Here is an 18,910-nt window from a genome sequence, read left to right on the forward strand (position 1 = left end):
AACTGAAGCCAGTTTAATTGTTCAAGATGACTTAAAGTGCATATGACACCTCAATACTAATTTTTTTTAATAAATAGAACGAAGGTGGTATTTCACAATCGATATATATATGTTGAGGAAAAATATACACATTTGACTTGTTAAAATCATCATTTGAATGCAGCGCCACTGAGCTACCGACTTCCCAAGCGACTCACTACCACCCTGCGTTAAAAAACTTAAATTACTTAAACGGAGGTACTCTGTTGCACTTGGTCGCCATTTTTCCTGACAGAAAACACATTTTCTCAGGGAGCCACCGGCTATTTCTTAAGGATCAGTTGTAAATAGGGATGGGTATCGTTTGGGTTTTTTCCGATACCGGTACATAACCGATACTTTTAAAACGATACCGGTGCCTAAACGGTGCCAGAACCGATACTTTTTTTTTTTTTTTTAATTAAAGACATTAGGCTTATTTATTGCCAAGGCAAATAGTTTTCTTTAAATTTAACAATATATTAACTGTTTGAGGTATACTATAAATACAAATAAATACAAAACACTTGGCTTCAAACCTTTTAACTTCAAACTATGAACAATATATTAACTTATAACAACTGTTTACAGTATACTTAAATAAATATAAATAAATACATAACAAACTCTGTACACACACTTCACACTTCAGTAATACTTTTGCAGAAATATGAGCATGTTTGCCTTCAGAGTAAAACAAATATTAATTAGTTTGCATTTATTTAAACCCACTGGTTTCGTGAATGTGTACTGCCCCTTTAAAAGTTTAACTTCAGGGCCTCTTGAGTTCTCTCCACCATTTACACGCAATGTTGTTGTTGCATATGCTGCACGTCGCGTTGTTTGAATCTTTTTGTGCGAAATACAGCCACACTTTTGATCGTTTACCTTTCGACATTTTCTCCGTTATATTGATGGCTAGCTCTGTTTGTGCTTGCTCTGTGCAAGGCTGCCTGCTCTTCGCTGTCAGACTGTTGCAATGTTATTGTAGCGTCCAAGTTAGTGCTCTCTTAAGAACTCACATTGAGAAGGAATATCTTTGGATGAGACGGTAGCTCTCCGTTTAATAAAGCGTATCCAACTTCTGCTTAGAACAACCACACTTATCTTGAAACCGAAACCACACGCAAGTCAACCCATTACCATGGCAACTCCTCAACACAAATCCCGTTTCCACTAGTCCCATACGGAATGCAGCGTGAGCGACACAGGCGAGAGTCTATATTGGGAGATGGAGCAGTTTTATATGTGCCCCACGAAATCTGTTATCAACACAAAAAAGTATACAGATCGTACTCAGAAAGATCTATGCCACTAACGTTACTTCTCGTTAGCTATCGCTAGTTTTGTTAAATTATAAAAATTTTAATAAAAAAATTATCTGCTCAGGCACCGAAAGGAAGCACCGAAATCTGCGTTGCATTTCGGTCCGGGTAGGTATCGGTTGTATGGAACCGGTGCCGTATTGGTACCGGTTCTCGGTACCCAACCCTAGTTGTAAATATGCCTTCACGGTGTGTTGCAGCATATTGCTCGAACGTCAGTTCCCATTCTTTTAGCCTTTTCAAATTTCCAAAAGACGAGGAAGTACGCGAGAAGTGGGTGCAGAATGTGTGTCGCACAAGAGTGCCTTCTCCAGCAAGCTTGAAATGACAACTAAAGTAATTTGCTGTGAAGTAATGCTGGAAGCATTGCTCTCTATCCATTAAATAGGGAATGTATTTCACGTATTTAGAATGGCTGACCTAACAAACAACAGCTGTGAAAGAGCTAAGAGACTGGAGGCAAACGGTACATCTGCCTCAATGAGGGGGGCGTTATACTTATTAGCAGCGAGGCTAGCTAGCTACTATGTCATCACTGTCAGAACTCGGCTCTTCTGCTGGCTCGTCTTCCAGATACGGCTCAATGCTCACAATCACCTTTACAAACTGATCCGGATCGAAGTCTTCCTCAATCTCATCTCTGCTTGAGTCTGTTGCAGAAAATTGCTCAAAATTGCTGAATTCTTCAACCTCCATCGCTAGTTGTGTGGCGTGGGAACGAATGAGGTCTACCGCCAGGTGACCCTGTGATGTCAGTGGTGGTAGACTTCATTCGTTCCCACACCACACAGCTATCGATGGAGGGTGAAGAATTCAGCAATTTTGAGCAATTTTCTGCCACAGACTTCAGGTTTCAGGTAAGCCGGCACTGCTTGCCGAAGAGCGTCGCGAAAACCACACTTTGAAATCGTGTACAAACCTAATTTTTCAATCATCGGGTTTACACATGACTTCAAAGCAGGGCCGTTGCTAGGAATTCTGGGCCTCCTGAAAAAATATTGTTGTGGGCCCCCCCCCCTCCCCAACTTGTCATCGCCAATTTTACCCAACTTTTTTTTCTTAGACTACAGTATAAGTATTATAATTTTTTCTTAATTTTTCTGTTCCTCTATGTTCTTGGCAGTGCCTGACGCAATGCACCCCATTCATTTTTTTTTTTTTCAATTAACCACTCAACAAAGAGTCACTGCCTGGGTATTATTATGTCCCTGCTTAAGACTCATGTCAATAAGCTACCATAGCCCAATTTTTCTGTCCGAGCCCGGCCCGGTCCGGCAGAATAGTGACCGAGCCCGGACTGAGTCCGACAGCCATTCAAATATGTTTTTTTCGAATCCGAACCAAGCCCGACAGAATCAATTTCTCAACTGTTCATAGTAGCTTCTAATGCCAGATTTACGTAGGCCCTACGTTGTTTATGAATAGCCTGGCTTTATTAAACTAGGGCATCAACAGTTAAATGCTCTTTCACACAAAAAAAGCGCTGTTAAACGCACAATGGTGCACAATAAGGCCAATAAGCATATTTAAATTAAATGATTTACCTTGCAGGAACGTTTAGTAAAATGGTGCGGCTCCTTTAAGATGAGCACGTACAGGGAGGGAGAACGGTGACGCATAGTTTGGATGCAGCGACAAACATTTATGTGCTGTAAAAGTGTTAACCAGTATGTGAGTAACGTGAGTTTAATTAAAGCATAGCGTGTGTAATGCGTAGCTATTTAATTCCGTTTTGTAACTTGTCCTGCTGTCTGTAAGGGGAAGGAGGGTAAAGGAAAGGGAATTAACCCCGCAGTTAAAAACATGTAATCTACTTTGGCCCTGGAGCATTTTACTCCCGTGCAATCCCCAACTACGGTCAGACAGACAGCAGGAAAGGTTAACAAATAGAATGAAATAGCTACACATTACACAAGCTATGCTTTAATAAAACTCACGTTTTATGATACACCAACGGAAGCAAAACAGACAAGTCTCTTACCATTGAAGATATTGGCGCACGCCGACGTTCGTTATGAAACTATCATCCAACCATCGAGAGTTGCATCAATCATATCTCATTAAAACTTCACACTTCTGACATTGGACATATCCAACAGCCTAATTAGAATCTGCATCGTCTATTAAGCAGAAATATTTCCATACAGTAGATTTCCCTTCGTTTAATATCATTTTAAACTCTCAAGATGACAGTTTCTCTTTCACGTGCGCGAGTGTTAATGTGCATATGGACCAAACCATTTTTTAAAAAAGAGGGCTATTGCTCGGAAAAAATAATATTTTTTTTAAATTTTGCTTGATTTTTTCGCTTTGTTTTAACTCTGATGCATTATTATGAAAATAAGATATGTCTATACATAATAATTTAGTCATGGAAAGGGAAGCTTACATAGTAGGCTACTGGGGTTTTTGTGGGCCCCCCCTGGGCTGTGGGCCCTTAGAATCGTCCTCACCTTTCCCCCCTTTACGACGGCCCTGCTTCAAAGTACTATGTTTTATGTATAGTCTTGATAATTATATGCCGTTTACCTTTTTTTTTTAGGTGTCATATGCACTTTAACCTTGTGTAATGGTAGATATCTAATTTGGATTCTAATATTTTCATGTAGACATGCTTTGCTTCAAAGCACTTCAGATGCTCATACACCTTCTTCCACCAATGCCATCAGGACGAGGGGCTGGATGGAGTCGCTGCAGTGTTAAATCAGCCATTTCCTACCTCATGGACTTTGTGCAAGTATGTTTGTGTCTTATGACTTATTGGTTGCATCACTGAACATCCTGATGTTGTGTTGTGGTCTCCTCCCCATGCTGGTTTAATAATGTAGTAATTCAAACGTTTTGTGTTACAGCCTAGAACGAGCATTTCATCATTGCTTGAGAATCCTGATTCATCGAGAGGCCACCAGCCTCTAGCATTGTGTGCATTGGACACCCAAGCGGAGCTGCCCAGCAGTAGCTGATCGTCGCAAGAAGTGACAAGATTGCTATGCCACTTGGAGATGAAGGGCTGATGTATTGGGCCTTATTGAAAAAAAAAACATTTACATTTGCAGTCGAGTTGGAAATTATATTAGAAGATATCAAGAGTCTGTGGATTTTTGTTTACTTTTTTTTTTTACTTTTTTTCTTTCATTTCCAATTCAGTTGAATTTGTTTTTGTTTGTTTCAGAACCAGTTGCTGTATGGTTACCTGTTAGTTATTTTTTATATATATACAGAATAAAAATACAGAGAATGGGAAATTGTAGTTGTTCTTGTTCAGCTTAGTCTTGTTCAAACACAATTCATTTAAGCCCCTTTTCCGACTGGCCAAAAACTGGTTTAAACCATTTAAAATTTAAATAATTATGGTGTTATTAGGTGAGTATAGTTTTTTTTTAAGTTGAAAGTGCTTTAAATATTCATTTTTTTTAACTAGTTTTTAAAGATTAATCAAATTATTGTTGTATACTATTATATTACATCTCATAAAAAATTATATACAGGATTTTTAAACAAATAATGCCATTAAAACCAACTAATAACAGCACATTTCTGTAAATGTAAGCATTATTACTCGTATAACAATGTTAATCTACCATCTTCATGGGTAATTTAATTTAACAGCACATTTCTGTAATTATGAGACCAATAAATGGATTTAGTGTGTGAACAAGTGATAGAGAGAGGCATATTCTCAAAGGCTGAAAGATCAGGTAAGTGACTATACACTAAAAATTATAATAAACGGTAATTTTCTGGCAGCTGGGGCGCCAGAAAAAATACCGTAAAATAACATTAAATTATAACATTTTCACATTTTAAAACAATTAAATGACCTAGAAAAATGGAAAATAAATGTTGTATTACGAATAATGTTCGTAATATAACGTTTATTTACCGTTTTTCTAGGTCATTTAATTGTTTTAAAATGTGAAAATGTTGTTATTTAATGTTAAAAAACCTGAAAATAAGGGGAAATCTTGGTAAAATTACAACTAAAAACTGTATTTTAATTACGGGAAATAACCGTATTTTTACGGTACAGTAATTTTCTGTTATTTTACGGTATTTTTCTGGCACCCCAGCTGCCGGAAAAAAAAACGTTTTTTTACGATTTTTTTTTTTACAGTGTAGTCAGTTGCATGCAAATGTCTGTTATGTTGTAGTAGTCCACATTACTGTACACTGAGCAGACTAAACGTAGTGTTGTCACATTCAATTCCACCCTTCAATGTATGTTCATGTGATTGGCTGAAATTGTAAGAGACATCTGATAGGCTTCTTTGAAAAAAACAAAAACGTTTGTGAATAAAACCGTGTCAGTGTGTTAAGCGGCAGTGCTCCTTTGTTAGTCTGTAAATAAATGTAACAGTGTTTACATCTGTGAATTCCTTGACATTTATATGTGAATCAGAAAATACATTTGAGAGTCGAGTGACCTTTATTTGTGAATTTTGAAACTATTCTTACTCAATAATAACGTAATAATACTCCATATTAATGAAGCATGGTGATACCATCACACATGTTGTCTGTGAGTTTCATCACATTACTTATGTCTAATGCAATGCAAACAGTGCTCGATTAAAGTGTGACTTGTTAATGTCATCCCTTTCCTTACCAGCTTATTAACCACATCGATTTAGGTTAGGTTGTCACTGTTATGAAGTGACGCAGCAGGGTTAATAAGGGTTCAGGCTGAGTTAGTGAGGCGGTGCTTGGGGTGTTCACTTTCCACTCTGAAGACCGGATTCAAAAGGTTGCGGATTCAGGGACCCAATCCGCCGGGTTCGTGTGGACGGAACACAGATCCGACAACCTTTCTTTCCATATTCAGGCAATCCAGATTCTGTGTGGGAAATAGACCTCTACAGACCTGTCGCCTTGACCACTGTGGTGATTTGAGGGTCTTGTGCTGTCCCAGCTCACTGACCCTCTCCTGGACCCCCTGCAGTTTGTCTACAGAGCCAACAGGTCCGTAGACGATGCAGTAAACATGGCCCTTCACCATCCTCCAGCACCTGGACTCCTTAGGAACCTACGCCAGGATCCTGTTTGTGAACTTCAGCCTAGCCTTCAACACCATCATCCAGGCTCTGCTACAGGACAAGCTCTCACCTGCAGGTGGATCATAGACTTCCTGTCTGACAGGAGGCAGCACGTGAGGCTGGGAAAACATGTCTCTGTCTCCCGGACCTTCAGCACCTGTGTCCCTCAAGGCTGCATTCTTTCCCCTCTACTCTTTTCCTGTACAACAACAGCTGCATCTCCAGTCACCAGTCCGTCAAGCCCCTTAAGTTCGCGGACGGCACAACCCTCATTGGACTCATCTCTGGTGGCGATGAGTCCGCTTACAGGTCGGAGACCATCTGGTGACCTGGTGTGGACAGAACAACCTGGTGCTCTACGCTCTAAAAACAGTGGAGGTGGATGTAGATTTCAGAAAGAACCCAGCTCCACCCAGCCATATCACCCTGAGAGACTCCCCAGTCGACACTGTGGAGTCCTTTCACTTCCTTGGCACCATCATCTCCCAGGACCTTGAGTGGGAGCTGAACATCAGGAAAAGATTCCACACTCCAGGACCCTGAGACGTGCAGGTATTGTGGCCTCCCCCACCCACCCTGGACACAAACTCTTTGAGACAGTCCCCTCCGGCAGGAGGGCAGTTGGCCTCATCCGTCTGCATTTGGCCTCATCAACAAGGCCAGGGACTCCCCCCTGACACACACTCTTTAACATAAAGTCTCCACATCTGACTCAATGTGTAACATTAACGCCTATTTTCCTGGTCTATTACATTATCTTTGCACATTGCACATACTCTTATCCTGCACAAACTCTTTCATTTTTACTCTAACATATTCTGTATTCTATATTTTATTTTCTATATTGTTTTCTTATGTTTCTGTAGTAATGTAGCAATACAAAATATTCTGATTCTTCTGATTCTGATTGTTTATGTGTTGTCATTTATGCTTGTGTCCATCATGTCAGTATGTATTTATGTTTGCTTATAGGTATGCCTGCATGTAAGCATGTATATATGTGTGTGTTTCTGTTCAACCTTACCTCATAGCCATCTTTGATATGACCTTTTATGGCATTAATGATGTCGTCAGGCAGCACCCCACTATCGTCTTGTCCCTCTAGACCCATGAGGTCATTGAAGACAAAAGACAACTCGTGTCCCTGCTGGTGCTTAATCTTGTACGTCTTGTACTGAAAGGTAAAGTGGTCAGTGGTCAAGCAATATATGTGATTAACTAGTGACAAATTGATTCAATTATCTCCAGGCAAATATTCTTTGTAAGATCCTAATTCTCAGTTTTACAAGATGTTTGATTGAAAATGTAAGGGTAAAATGATGCATTGAAGCATACCACATAAAGTATGTGTATGTAAGCCCCGCCCACCTAGTGTTTATGGTTGTCATGGTCACCATGTTAACAACTGTGAACGATTTGCACTTTATCCGCTGCGCGTCGGGCCTAACAACTCCCTCGAACAAGTACATTATTGACGATACCGTACTGCCTCTCGAACCTTATTGCTTAATTATATAATAGAATAAAGAAGCAATATTTCGTATGGAAATTACTGGTAGCTCATGGTAGCTTCTCTAACCTGTTAATGTAAATAATAAAGAAGTTCAAGTGATTTGGGCGCAGGCCTCAGATGTTTTCATAATGCTGGATTTCCCTGCTCCAACTGGCCCATGTAGCAGGAAGCGAAGGCGTTGTGTCTCTGGGTTGCTGGGTGTAAACTCTCCCAGGGCCGTTTTTACTGGGTCATTTTTTCTGTGAGACACACACACACACACACACACAACACACACACACACACACTTCTGCCTTAAAGTATATTCTCAAAACCTACATCCTATTTTCCAATATAGCTTTCAGTAGTTCAATGTTCAAGGCTGTGAAAGCTGTACAACACCAATTTGGAGTTCTCTTATGTTATGCACAGATTTTCAAATAGACATAATAAATGAGTTGTCTAAAATGATGTTCAGTACACCATGCATAATGAGGGGTGCTGAATGTTCACCTACTGATAGTGAATTTTTCTCCAGGCAACAGCATAATCTGCAATACACACACATATCATTATCAACAATTGCACTGTGTGCTCAATGAGAACACCTAAGTATTGGGTAAAGTATTTCAGACAATACTGCTTTGATCAAGATCATCCAATTTTAAATGTAATAAAGTGTTTCATCTGTTCAAACATAACACCGCTAGTTCCAGAATACAACAATGACTGCTTAAATGAGCACACGCATTCAAATTCAAGCAATGTAGAATTCAAGAACTTACCCAGTACTTTGACCTCGGCAGAATCTGAAGCAACGCCACGCCTGTTAGACAACTCTAAGGTGTATTTACCCCCGTCCTCTTCTGTGGCATTATGGATTGTCAGGTTGAAGCATAGTTTTTCTTTTGGTTCTGTGATAATGATCCTGCAATCACTGTGCAATGTCAGACCATTCTTTTTCCATGTGCCGTCTACTTCACAGTTTGCGTCCCACCTGAAGGTTATGTCCTCTCCTCTTTTCACACCGATGTCTTATATAAATAGATATGAAAACACATAGATATAAAATGCAGAATAACATTCATGTGTCATAAGTTATACAAACAAGACAACAACATCAATAACAATAATAAAAAACAACAATATCAACAATAATAAAGAGGTTCTCTGTCAATTTCACAGCATACAGTATAGTACAGCAGAACATATCTCAAAATACTAGACGAGAATGCGTTTCTATTTACAGACAAAATTGACTTACAATAATGATTGTCTTTTGGTTGAATGTTAAGTTACCTTTTAGTTCTGGTGCTGTAAAATAGAGTGAGATCAGTCAACAGAACTATTCACTAACAGACTAACAACAAATTAAGCATTTTTCTCTTACTTGATCAACTAAGGGAATGTGAAATCCATGTTTTTTTTTTTAGTTCTATTGTGTGGAGTAACTATAAATGGATAGCTGGACATACCTGATGGTTCTTGTCCCATGACTGAGTCTAAGAAAACACATAAGAAGATACATTTATCAGCCAAATAGCCAATAATACACCTACACAAACTTGGAAGAGAGAGAGAAACGTGCTTATGCAAAATGTCTGTCCAAACAAGACAACGACATAAAAGTAACAGTAAGTGTGATGTAGTACAGACGACACCGCTATTGGTTAGTAGCTGCAGGGCAGTGGTGGTCCGTCAGGGCCTTCAAGGCCTTCTCTGCTGGCCTAAACATCATCAGAAAATAAATGTAATAAAATAAATTTAATTTTAATATTTTCTTTTCATTATTATGTATTAAATTATTCCCCATAGTCCATTATCTTCATTTCATAGCTTCCAGCGTTGTTAATTTATGTTAGAGCTTTCATCCAATCATATTTCAGCTATCATGTGTTGCTACGCTCCGAGGAATATTCCCCGAGAACAGAAATCTTCCCTGAGGCCTTCAGAATTCACATTGAAGGCCCGTGTACATCTGATTGGTTATCACAACTGGCTGTTTCAGTTCATTTAAGTTGAATGAACTGAAACAGACAGTTGTGACAACCAATCAGATTTCGAGTTGGCGACACTGGGCCTTCTAGAAGGCCCGGAAGATTTATTTCCTCGCGTTGAACGTGACACGTAAACGTCCTTTGATTGGACACTGAGGCAAACCGGTGCAGTGCTTCAGTGCTCAGTTTAGCTGGCTAATGCGAAAACGACGTACATCGGTTTCAATGCTTATTATGCTAGTTGTTTCAATTGGTAAGACTAAATATAATAACATTAACCAACTCAAATAAACTAGTTTACACCAACTTGATAATTCCAGTTTTTGATACAATTACAACGCCATTTTCAAGACGGAACTTTCAAGAAAAACTGGATATCGTGAGGATGGGAAGTTTAATGAAACTGCTTTGCAGGTGGGACAATGCGATGTTTAGTGGACAAACTTGTTACAGCTCACGGCTACTTTCGGTGGACTTAATAAAACTTTGTAGACTAATCCCTGAAAATCGCCTTTTATTTTAAAGTTGTGACAGTAATATCCAAGCGATCGTAACTGAGAGTTTACTACTCTTAATGTATTGTTAATACGGGTGTATTGATTTTAAATGCTCCGGAAATATTAATAAAGTCTGTTGTACTCGACTATGTTAAGGTGATGCAATGCTCACTTATACTGCCTTTCTGTATAAATATAATGGTTCGAGAGCCATGGCGTCATCATAATGGTGGTATTAGGAGGTGGATTCACACAGTTTAACATCGTGTAGGACATCGCTGAAGGCCTAGTCGTGAAATGCACGGACCGCCACTGCTGCAGGGTAACTATTTCGATTCCCCTCACCTCCCTCCATGGTGTAGTTTTACATTTTCTTGTAAAGCTTTTATTTAATCATATTTCTTCAGGCCTTAAAAAGCCGTGGTGGAGCCGAAATTCCTAAAGGCCAAGGAGGAAGCCAAGGCAAGAGTGGGGGAAGCTGCTGCAGTGAGCCTCACTGCAGATATGTGGACTTAGATTCAAATGGATTCATATCTTGCAGTCAGCTGTCAATTTATCAATGGCACTAACACACTTAGCACAGTACTTTTAGGTGTGCAGAAATCCCCCCAAGCCCATACTGCGGCGAACTTGGCAGCAGCCAAGGCCTCCATTATGGAGGAATGGGGAATCACCCTAAAAGTTACATGTGTGGTGACCGATGCAGCAGCTAATATGCTTGCCGATCCAGCACTACTGCTAAGGTATGGTACATTATATGTTATGTTATATTTGCTGTTATCATTCACACAATCATGTATTGACAGGCATGTATTGTACTACATGTGTTATTATGTCGCTGCCAACGTGTCATTATGGTCTCCCTCAGAAATTCTTATGTTGTTATTTTCTGTGTAAAGGAAAGACTTGTACAAATGCAGACCCACATGGCAAGGCCTCCACTCAAACTCCTCCAAGAAGTGGACACCTGCTGGAATAGCACCTACCAGATGCTTCAAAGGATTTATGACCGGAGGGAGCCAGGAGGTGCAGCTGTGGCATCATTGCTCACTGATACACCCCCTCTGACACCAGGGGAGTATATGGTTGTTGGAGAGTATACAGAGTATACCCACTTTTTTTTTCAGTCAGCATTGCGTATACCCACTTCTCAAAACCGTGTGTTTATCCTGTGCTGTATGGGCTGCTTAAAAAAAATAAGAGTATACCCACTTATCCAGGGACCACTACACCACTGCCTATCACCCTTAATCAATGCCACAGTGGAGCTGAGCGAGGAGAAGCGGGTGTCCACTTCAAAGGTAATTACACTGCTGAAATGTTAAACCATGCATTGGCTGAGGAAATGCCTACCAAAACCACTGTGTTGGGTCAGCAGCTGGCAGACAGTTTGTTAAGACAAATTTAGAGACAAACTGCATCAACTACCGTCAATGAGCATAATGACACTGCCAACGCTGCTGGACCCACACTTCAAGACACTAGGCTTCATCAGCCAGACCCAAGCAAATGAAGCAGTGAAGAGGCTCACCAGTGAGTGTGCCTACATTATAAAAAAACACACCCCACCACCACCACAACCAGCAACAACAGCCAGTCAAGCTGAGGGACCTTCAACCTCCTCAGGTATGTTCTTCATGCTTTATACTGTTTTGATACTGATTTATTACATAAAATAACAAATTGTGTTAATTTTTCTTAGGTAAACTGTGGCGTCATTTAGACAAAAGTGTTCACCAGAACCAAAGAACACACAACACCAGCAGATGCCATGGTGGAGGTCCAGCATTACTTGGCTGAGCCAAATGGACGATCCTCTTGAATACTGGGCAATAAATAAACAAGTGTACCCACATCTCTATGTGCTTGCACATACATTTTATGCAAGCCTGCATCACCAGTACCTTCCGATTTCCGACTTCCAGTATTTTCGAAGGCGGGCGAAATTGTTTATAAAAAAAAGAAACCGTCACAAGGTGATGGAGCAGATATTGTTTTTAAATAAAAACGTATAGCGTTACACAAAGCACTTTCACCCCCTTTTCACTGCCCTGCACTTTCACTGACCAGTTGTCCAAAAGCACTCTCACTTCCCTTGGTTTTACAAAGGTACTGACCACTATTCCAAAAGCACTTTAACTACCCTCTGACAGCCTATAGAAGAAAGTGACAGGCTGTAGCAGAGGTGTGTGAGTTAAAAGTCAAGAAAAGGGGCGTGACCGGAACAGAGTACAATCAAAAGAAGCAGCTCATCCATTCAAAGTTACCTAGCACTTTAAAAAAAAAACATCTCTAATTTTACGTCCTCCTCCATAATTCTATACATTTCTAAACATCCAGATATCTTGCATAACTAACTGAAAATTAGATGGCACTTCATCCTTTTCTGATGCTCAGGTAAAATAATCACCACTACTGTATTCTGATCTACAGTCATTTGTTTCGTTTGACCTTGACATTACATTTAGATCATTTTTAATTGTACATACCTTGACTCTCGTATGTGAGGTGGTTCCACTCTAAATTGGCCGTGACTGCTGACAGTCTTTATGAGTGATATGAGTAGACACAGGAAGAGGGATCAAGGGTCCAACTCATTCTACCCAATCAGAATTGTCATGAGCAGTAAGGAAAGAGGTGGTGGTGTGGTTTATAGATACACTCATGGCAGACACAGTGACAGTAGGGATATAAGTGGTGATGATTTAAGAGGGCCTAAGGTAGAGAAGACCAATATTTAGTTGATTTATGACTGCGATACTTTGACTTCCACCTATATTTAGTTTTCATATGTTAAAAGTATTTCTCAAACAACACCAATTGACTCAATCAGAACTTGTTGCGTGTTTGGCACCACTCCCTTTTCCTGGGTTAATTGTGGCAAAGTCAATTCATCTTGGTTACAACCTGGCTGTCCGCATCCCAGCAGTCAGCCTGTTTGGTATCATTCATTTGTCAGCCATTTTGAGTGAGGCTATTCATACTTCCATGAGTTAATCCATGTTTACCAAACACAAAAATATTCCTACATTTAACACACACACACACACAAGAATTCTAGGCTACACAGAACAGAGACGGGGTGGTGTTTATAACAGGCTATTCATGTAGATTATTCAGGTTCTTCTCTTTACAGAGTCTAGTATGAATACCTGCAACATGAAACGGAAAGAAAACGTAGTTTAAACAGATTCACTTACACATAGATCACATCATTAATGCTATTTCATTTCTAACACTAGACTGCCTTAGCCCTGCCCTTTCCTATGCATGATCCTGTGAAGTTGGTTTGTCTCTGCTCTTGCATCCCCTTACGTATGATAACATGACATTAACATTAGTGACATTAATGTAAAAAACAAATAGCTGTTTCTACAGTAATCTCCATACAGTATGATAGGCCTATATTAGACTCTCTCTCTCTCTAATGACATGGTGGCAATTAGTCAAGGATGTATAGATGTTCATTTTGGAAAATGGAAAAAACAAATCCACACACTTATACTGTATGTTCAAACCCAAAGCTCAGTCTTACACAGCAACATATCATTGCATTTTTTTTTACGTGCCTTTTACTTTCCAAAATGGGAATATCTTCCTCTCCTTTAAATTAACCTTTGACATTTAAACTCGGCCTCAGGCCTTTATTTCCCCTGATATCAATTTACCAAATCCGTACATCCATTAAATTCCTCTCCTGATTCAGTGATTAGAAGTATGAAAATGACAAATTGGCCTACAATTATCATGATCTAAGGTGACATTTGTTATTCTTACTTACACCCTCTCACTGTGCAACAGTGCCACCCTGTGTTGGAGGAAGGTTATAGTCAGCATATCCACCGGAGAGGTTGGGTTCAGAGTGGCTACATCAAAAAAGCTCACAAAGCTTATCTAGTGCAAAAAAAAAAAATCTATGATGTGACTTCAGTGTGATGGAAAGCTTCGCCTTCTCCAATTTCAACTGATCTAATTTCAGTTGGCTAGAGTGGGTGACGTCACAATGGCTCAACATTCCACCATGTTAGTCTATGAGAGAAAAAGGTGATGAAAAAGACGAATAAAAAAAGAGTGGCAAGGAGTACCGCCACGAAAAGATATAGCAGGTTGCACCAGATCGGGCCGGACATTTCGGTGTTTGAACGGCGTCTGTACCTCGAACGGGCGAGGCCTGATTCGATGCAAGAAAAACGGGGAGAATAAATAAACTAGAATGCGTTTCGTGAACGAACTGCGATTCTGTTCTTGCTCTGTTGCGGCCATCAAGCACAAGCAACTGCAGTGGCCGAGTGCGCATATGTTGTTGAGTGGCCTCACAGACTGATATCTGAGAACAAAATCTGTATAGTACTGTGTTTTCTGTGTTCAGTACAACTTTGAATGCAGGTTGTAGGATGAATCTGCCAGCCTTACAGTGTAACCATTTGCAGTGACACTGAATAGACCTTTTTGTTTTCAACCAATATATTTTAGCAAGCAACCAAGCTCAACCATTATATTTTGGCTCCACTGACGTTTAGACATATGAGGGTATCTTTGTTGTTCTGTTTTTGTTTGTTTGTTTGCTTGTTTATTGTGAAAGGGTCTAGTGTGTTACATTTAGCTCGGAGAAGTCTTAAAATAGGCTCCAAGTGACATTATCTCTTATGGGGTGTAATTATTCCTCCAAAGGTCGTGTTAATCAATGAGTGCACCTGAATTGTGCGGTATTTGTTGAGGGAGACTTGGGCTTGTTTTGATTTTGTATTGGTTGCGGATGCAATAAATCTTGTCTGTGCTTCAAATGTAAATATATTTATTGTCTCTCTATGGTGGAAATCAGGTGTATTATGAAACTTGCATATTTACTAAGCACAAACATTTTAGGTGTCATGGTCATAATAGTTCCAGAATTTCGTTATACTGACTTACTGAGCTAAGTGAATTGTTGAAATTGTTATCTTGGTAAAAGGAAACATCTCTGCAACAATATTGGAATGAATGCGGTTACTTAGCCAGCTTTACTTAAAATGTATTGTAAGATATAGCTTGTTAGACTTAATGCAGTTAGAGTTAGACTGTAGGTCTAGTATCTAACGTAAGCAACACTTTTACTGTATAGCTACAGAGCACATGTATCACATTGGTTTATAGTCTGTCAAATTAGTTCTAGTTATTGGTGTTCGTTGGCATAAAAAGTTAGTCTTCTCTTATAAGCCTAGTTATTACATCTGATTAGAGCTAGCAACCATGAATTGCAGATTAAGGGGCCCCCTATCTCAGTGTTCATTTTGGCAGCTATTTTAGATTCAGTCTTAAGACAAAAATGCAAATTAGTTTTAGTCACATTTAGTCATAGTTATCCTTCTTAGTTTCAGTCTAGTTTTCGAAAACTCATTACAATTTAGTCTAGTTTTAGGCACACTTAAAATTCCATATTATAGCCACATTAAACTCCTTCCCTTCTCAGGCCCAGGGACCTCCTGTGTGTTGTGTCTACTGCATAGTAGTCTAGCTTGCAGTACTTAAATTGTGGACGCAATTAGTATTTTGAAAATTCAAATGATGTGATGGCACAATACAACTACTATGCCTAGCTGGCCTTAAAGTTAAATCAACCACATATCCTCCATATGAAATGCTGTGAAATCTCATAACCAACAGATTTAGCTAGACGGATAGTTTTGACAGTTGAAAGTGGTGTCAATGATAATAACAATTGCCCAAATAGACAAGGCTATTCAAACCAGTCACATATTCATTTTTTTTTTGCTTGATTAATGTTGTGCGTAGCCTGTCCTATAGTCCATACTACAATGAGTTTACTAGCTAGCTATCAATAGCTTGTATAACTTAGCTAGGATATGCTACCTCATAGTTAGCTAACGTTAGCTAGCTAAACGTTTACCGAGGCTAACGAATTGCCCAAATAGACAAGGCTATTCAAACCAGTCACATATTCATTTATTTTTTGCTTGATTAATGTTGTGCGTAGCCTGTCCTATAGTCCATACTGCAATGAGTTTACTGGCTAGCTATCGATAGCTAGTATAACTTAGCTAGGATATGCTACCTCATAGTTAGCTAACGTTAGCTAGCTAAACGTTTACCGAGGCTAACGTGAAGCTTCAATCGAAAATGATTAGCTAGCTATCCAAGCTAGCTGACACAACCTAAACACTCGACTGCCCCTTTGAAGTCAACTTAACGTTGGCTATATATTCTAATAACTAGTTATCATTGACAGTTACTAGCTAATTTACCAAACTCCTTTCTTGTATTAAATTGAGCAGTTGCTGGTGTGAGCTACAGTATGGGAGCTAGCAAAGCCATTTTTAGCTCTACTTCACAATATTGCTGCCTAGTGTAATAAGTTAACGTAAAACATACATGTTTATAAAGTATCAGACATAAACAGGATACAACACACCAGTTACCAATTGATATTATGTGTTTATATCCCGAAAATGTCAGTAAATCGAGATGATGCTGCTGTTGGTCCCGTCGAAAACCATTTAAACAGGTTACGAGCAGTGGGGTTTTTGAGAGCTACTTATACCAAGAGATCGCATGTTGGCGAGATCATAGAGTGTAGTAACTGTCTTTTTATATGGCTCTGGCCCATTGTTTGCGAATCGTCGCACTCATTTGCAGGAAGTTCAGCGCGTCATCGTGATATGTTCACATCAGTCGCGACCCTGTCACTTGTTTCCATGTGAAATCAATGGAATGCTTCACTTTTTGGCGCTGTATTGACAACTGTCTGTCACTCGCACACTGTGCTCGTAAATAATTTTTCAAGTTCGCACGTACCTATTTTTAGGCGCATATGCGAGTGAAATACTCGCACTGTAGAGCCCTTAATATTCCTAGTTATACAGTTGAATGGAGAGGGACAGAGACAAGAGGAGCCTTGGAACCTTGGCGCAGGTGTCAGTGAAGCACAGGTGCAAGCTAGTTTTAATGACCCCATTATGATGTCATAATCCACAAAATTCTGCCATGCAAGTCTATGGGGAAAAAAGGTGATGAAAAAGAGGAATAAAAAAGGAGTGGCAAGGAGTACCGCCACGAAAAGATATAGCAGGTTGCACCGGATCGGGCCGGACGTTTCGGTGTTTGAACGGCGTCTGTACCTCGAACGGGCGAGGCCTGATTCGATGCAAGAAAAACAGGGAGAATAAAGAAAAATGGATGCGCTTGAACTCACCAAAGCGATTGGGGAAGTGCACATTATTATTTGGATATTGTCCAGATGAATTCATATTACCTGTTCAGCATAACAAGAGGTCATGTATTATTTAAATATATGCCTTTTTTTTAAGGGTCAAAGTCAAAGTCAAAGTGTGTTTATTATTGCATGTACCAAATTGCTTCAGCACAGCAAAATTCTTACGACTTGGCAAGCATCATTCATCTACGCAGTAGACGTCATACATATAACATATACCAAAAAATAACATAAAACTCTATAACACTATGACAATAAAACATATAAAATGTAACATTAACATACAACAATTTAAAGAACAACATAATCTCTGTAACACTATGACATTATAACAATATAACATATAACATTAACATTCAACAATTAGAGTACAGTAGAAGGGCTAGCAGCAGTTTAAGTGTGAATTGAGAATAAGTTAAAAAGAAATGTTAAGGATAAGTTAAAAGTTTTTAAAATTGTGCAAATATATCTATTAAGTGAATTGTATGAGTGGGGGAGCAGGGAGTAGGTGGAGGTGGCAACTGTTCAGTGGTTCAGTGTTTCTGATTCAGAAGCCTTACAGCCAGGGGGAAAAAGCTATTTGTGAGTCTGGTAGTCCGTGTTCGGATGCTCTGGTAGCATCTACCAGACGGCAGCAATGAGAACAGTCCATAGCCTGGGTGGCATTGCTTTCCTCAGGCATCTACTGTTGTAGATGCCTTGCATGGAGGGGAGATGGCTGCCGGTGATACGCTCCGCTGTCTTCACCACCCTCTGCAGGGCCTTGCGGTCGGCATCGGAGGAGCTACCATACCAGGCAGTGATGCAGCCTGAGAGGATGCTCTCAATGGTGCATCTGTAAAAGTTTGTTAATGTTTTTGAAGACATGCCAAACTTCTTGAGTCTCCTCAAGATGTATAGCCGCTTCTGTGCAGTTTTGACTGCTGAGCCTGCCTGCATGGACCACGTTAGGTCATCCTTGATGTACACACCGAGGAATTTGAAGTTGGAGACTCTCTCCACTGCAGCTCCCTCGATGTGTATGGGGTCCTGTACCCACCTCTGCAGCTTCCTGAAATCCACGATCATCTCCTTGGTTTTGCAGACGTTGAGAGACAGGTTGTTGTCTTATGTATATGTGTGCATATGTATATGCGTGTGTGCATATGCGCTCGTATGTGTGAGTCTTGTATGTATAGTTTTATATTCTCCCAGGCATTCTTTTATGTTCCTTGTTTATTTTCCATGCATAAGAGCTTCACTCAGGAAGTGCTCCTGGATTTATTTTGTATTCACCAGTACAATGACAATAAATACATTCCATCTTCTATTCTAGAAGGATCTAACCCAGATAATAAA

Source organism: Sprattus sprattus (genome assembly GCF_963457725.1).
Source record: "Sprattus sprattus genome assembly, chromosome: 1".
In the NCBI taxonomy this organism is placed as follows: Eukaryota; Metazoa; Chordata; class Actinopteri; order Clupeiformes; family Clupeidae; genus Sprattus; species Sprattus sprattus.